The sequence below is a fragment of the Schistocerca cancellata genome, chromosome 7, assembly GCF_023864275.1.
Source record: "Schistocerca cancellata isolate TAMUIC-IGC-003103 chromosome 7, iqSchCanc2.1, whole genome shotgun sequence".
In the NCBI taxonomy this organism is placed as follows: Eukaryota; Metazoa; Arthropoda; class Insecta; order Orthoptera; family Acrididae; genus Schistocerca; species Schistocerca cancellata.
In genome coordinates this window covers 299,058,498-299,063,497 of record NC_064632.1, presented here as the reverse complement: position 1 = coordinate 299,063,497, position 5,000 = coordinate 299,058,498, and the positions used below count along the sequence as shown (strand labels likewise).

The 5,000-nt window shown below is 53.3% G+C and overlaps 1 non-coding gene across 1 annotated transcript in view; it reads left to right on the top strand.

Annotated features, from left to right (window-relative positions):
• The first annotated feature begins 4,327 nt into the window (after window positions 1-4,327).
• The window catches only part of LOC126093565 (small subunit ribosomal RNA), a 1,909-nt gene continuing 1,236 nt past the window's right edge, over window positions 4,328-5,000 (top strand). Inside the window, exon 1 of the ribosomal RNA XR_007521700.1 lies at window positions 4,328-5,000. This exon is cut by the window's right edge and continues 1,236 nt beyond it. This is a non-coding gene — a ribosomal RNA (small subunit ribosomal RNA).

Below are 5,000 nucleotides of genomic sequence, written 5' to 3'. Positions count from 1 at the left end.
GGTCAACGGTTCGCGCGCGCCCTCTGGTCCCGACGCCATCAACGTCCACAATAAACAGACCATACCGCACGATGTTGACAATGCCGCCCACAGGCACAACACAGCCATCTTTGGGAATGTGACCAAACTACATTCCCATCCGGCCCAGAAACGACACCTCCATCTACAGGAATCCAACGAAACTACGCCAACCATACCTCCAAAACACGGCACCGCCATCTATGACAATGTGACGAAACCACATGCAATAGCTCCATCTACGCGAATCGGACGACACTACGTCCACCATGTCGAGCGCACCACAAACAAAAATACCGCCACCTCCAGGTCCCCCGCAACATGACCTGCTGCACCGATGATACCGCCATCTATGAGACGCCACGCCGACTACGACATCGCTAGGTCCCACAGTGCCCATTTTCCGACGCCACCCACAAAGCCTGCATCATCTGCCCACCACAGGAGCCCCAACGCCTGTGCCTGCGTCGCACGAAGTCGTCGACCGACAATCGCTCCACCCGCACCCGCACGTGCCCCACCCCAACCGCCCAAATCGCAACTCCAGCGGATGAACGGCGGACTCTTCCCGCACTCGTAACGTGCAATCCGCCCCTATATCTTGCGTTTCATGAAGAGTTATATCGAATATGCCATATTCCCGCTGTCCCTATACATGCTGTAAGTAGCTCGCTTGCTACAGCAGCAGCAGCACCACCTCCGCGCGCTTCCCTGGGGGCACTGAACCGCAGGACGCGAGACCCCACGCCCAGTGGCAAACAGGGCTCCTCTCAGAATATAGACGGTCCTCCGATACTCCATCTTTGGTACAAGGCAACCATTCCGCTGTAAATCAGTACGTCACTCGTAGTTCAGTCACCTCACAGCACTGCTCAGTAAACTATGCAGGCCCACATAGATAGATTATATACGCAAATGCCCCTATACATGCTGAACGTCCGTACACACAAAATGAACCACACGTCAGCCACACACTCTATCACACACTACTCTCTGCCTGTAACAGACACAGATACAACAACTAAGCACCAGCATGGACCAACGTCCGGTGCATCCTATCCGCCACAGTACACCAACTACGCTATGATAACCAGACCGGGAGGTCCAATCATAAAACAGAATACCCCACTCGTCCGACAACCACAATTGCTCAGAGAAGCCACCAACACCCACACATGTCCTACACAGGGGTGCACCCAACATCACCACACTGCCTCGTCTTACAGCACAAACACACTGGCAGGAATGAAACACACAGGTCTGCCGCAACCACAGACACGGCTCGCCCCCTCTCACTAGCGAAAAGCGCATCCCGACGTGACATAACTCCTTTGACACACTGACGCTGCCTCGGGCATCCACGTCCTACGGTCGATATCAACGAACCTCACCCCCCCCCCCACAACACGCCATCCCATACCACATTGTGTACCGTACCCAAACCTAACGTGTACTGTACTACAACGCAATGTGTACCATAACACAACCCAGTTTGTACCTTAACCTAACCTATGTCACCTTAACCTAACCTATGTCACCTTAACCTAACCTATGTCACCTTAACCTAACCTATGTCACCTTAACCTAACCTATGTCACCTTAACCTAACCTATGTCACCTTAACCTAACCTATGTCACCTTAACCTAACCTATGTCACCTTAACCTAACCTATGTCACCTTAACCTAACCTATGTCACCTTAACCTAACCTATGTCACCTTAACCTAACCTATGTCACCTTAACCTAACCCATCTTGCACCTTAACCTAACCCATCTTGCACCTTAACCTAACCCATCTTGCACCCTAACCTATGTTGCACCTTAACCTAACCTGTGTTGCACCTTAACCTACCTCAATTTGCACCGCAATGTAACTCAATTTGCACCGCAATGTAACTCAATTTGCACCGCAATGTAACTCAATTTGCACCGCAATGTAACTCAATTTGCACCGCAATGTAACTCAATTTGCACCGCAATGTAACTCAATTTGCACCGCAATGTAACTCAATTTGCACCGCAATGTAACTCAATTTGCACCGCAATGTAACGCAATTTGCACCGCAATGTAACGCAATTTGCACCGCAATGTAACTCAATTTGCACCGCAATGTAACGCAATTTGCACCGCAATCTAACGCAATTTGCACCGCAATGTAACGCAATTTGCACCGCAATGTAACGCAATTTGCACCGCAATGTAACGCAATTTGCACCGCAATGTAACGCAATTTGCACCGCAATGTAACGCAATTTGCACCGCAATGTAACGCAATTTGCACCGCAATGTAACGCAATTTGCACCGCAATGTAACGCAATTTGCACCGCAATCTACCCCCAAGTTGTGCCTTAACCTAACCCACGTTGTGCCTTAACCTAACCCACGTTGTGCCTTAACCTAACCCACGTTGTGCCTTAACCTAACCCACGTTGTGCCTTAACCTAACCCACGTTGTGCCTTAACCTAACCCACGTTGTGCCTTAACCTAACCCACGTTGTGCCTTAACCTAACCCACGTTGTGCCTTAACCTAACCCACGTTGTGCCTTAACCTAATCCACGTTGTGCCTTAACCTAACCCACGTTGTGCCTTAACCTAACCCACGTTGTGCCTTAACCTAACCCAAGTTGTGCCTTAACCTAACCCAAGTTGTGCCTTAACCTAACCCAAGTTGTGCCTTAACCTAACCCAAGTTGTGCCTTAACCTAACCCAAGTTGTGCCTTAACCTAACCCAAGTTGTGCCTTAACCTAACCCAAGTTGTGCCTTAACCTAACCCAAGTTGTGCCTTAACCTAACCCAAGTTGTGCCTTAACCTAACCCAAGTTGTGCCTTAACCTAACCCAAGTTGTGCCTTAACCTAACCCAAGTTGTGCCTTAACCTAACCCAAGTTGTGCCTTACCCTGCTCTGTAATTGGCATATGACACGTTACAGTAATGTATTGTCCAACCGCAACCCGCTCAGAATGTTGTGTACACAGCTACGTGTCATCTCCCCATAACAGCTGCATTGCAGTGTGGTACGCCATAGAGACGTGTGGGAGTAATGGACGCAGTGGATGGCGATCAGCATGAGCCGTCTGTTCATGTAGTGGCGCGTGTATGCAGACGTAGTAGTCTCTTCTCACACAATGTGATAGCACGGTGCCCCGCGTTCCACATCTGCGACATGCTACAGAGGCCGGTTGACAGTTGGTCGCGCAGTGGACATCGCATACGTACGGGGGCACCTTCCACGTGCCCTCTAGTCGGGCACATTTTGTTGCGTGGATGTGAGCGGATGTAGTGTGTCTTGACACCTGACAGGCAGGCATGCAATAATAGTTGACTTTGCAAACGGGGATGGACGTGTACGTTTACTGGTGACGTTACGCAAATGAACAACTGGTAACCCGTTGTGGTGCGGTTGTCCTTGCTGGAGGTACATCTGTGAGGGCAACGATCGGTACAGCTACGAAGCGGTCCCCACCATACCAACGAACGTGAATGTGAATCTGGGTGTGAAGCGATACGCGGCTGTGGGTGGGTGGGACTGTCCCCGGCCGGTGAGGGGGGGCCGCCCGGCGTGCTGGCCGCGCGGTGCGTGGGCGCACGCGCTACAGCCGGCTGGTGGGGGCGCCCAGTGGCAGGCGCGCCGGCCGACGGACGCGGCAGGCGGCGCAGCTGCGCGCCGGGGCACCCTGCGCGCGGCGCCGTGCAGCCAAAGTGGGTCCTCGCCGGCCCGGTGCGAAGCGCGGTGGACATCTGCAGTGTGCTGGTCCGATTGAGGACTGTGTGCGTTGAGGATGCGCCGCCGCCCGGCACTCGGCGCCGCGACGCCGTCTGCTGCTCGGTCGCCCCAGCGGTTCTCGCTGGTGGTTTGTATCGCAGTTGTGCAGACGTGTTGGCACGTGCGCTGTGCTGGGAGAGTTCGCTTCGGCACCCACGTGGGGCCTTTGCCCTTCTGTGGCGCTGGCGTTGGAGCTGCCGGTCACCGTAGGTGGCGCGTGTTGTCTCCCGCCGGCAATGCCACGACAGCACGCTCCCGGGCCTCTGTCGGCAGCGGCAAGCTCAGTTGGGAGCACGGGTGGTCGCACCTAAAGCGTCTACTCGCCTAACTCCGGGCGATTGCGCCTCTCTCGAACCCGACCAAGTACTTAGGACGGCGCTGCGCGCCGCCGGGACCTGAGAGGGTTTCGAGGTGTATTGTGCAGGGGAGCTCAGCCTCCTCCTGTTTGCAGAATAATTGAGCGGACGCTTGCGTGTTCGCGCGGGCCTCTGGGACACACTCCCGGGCGGCCGGCTGCTCAGCTCTAGTTGACGCAGCTCCCTGGTTGATCCTGCCAGTAGTCATATGCTTGTCTCAAAGATTAAGCCATGCATGTCTCAGTACAAGCCGCATTAAGGTGAAACCGCGAATGGCTCATTAAATCAGTTATGGTTCCTTAGATCGTACCCACGTTACTTGGATAACTGTGGTAATTCTAGAGCTAATACATGCAAACAGAGTCCCGACCAGAGATGGAAGGGACGCTTTTATTAGATCAAAACCAATCGGTCGGCTCGTCCGGTCCGTTTGCCTTGGTGACTCTGAATAACTTTGGGCTGATCGCACGGTCCTCGTACCGGCGACGCATCTTTCAAATGTCTGCCTTATCAACTGTCGATGGTAGGTTCTGCGCCTACCATGGTTGTAACGGGTAACGGGGAATCAGGGTTCGATTCCGGAGAGGGAGCCTGAGAAACGGCTACCACATCCAAGGAAGGCAGCAGGCGCGCAAATTACCCACTCCCGGCACGGGGAGGTAGTGACGAAAAATAACGATACGGGACTCATCCGAGGCCCCGTAATCGGAATGAGTACACTTTAAATCCTTTAACGAGTATCTATTGGAGGGCAAGTCTGGTGCCAGCAGCCGCGGTAATTCCAGCTCCAATAGCGTATATTAAAGTTGTTGCGGTTAAAAAGCTCGTAGTTGGATTTGTGTCCCACGCTGTTG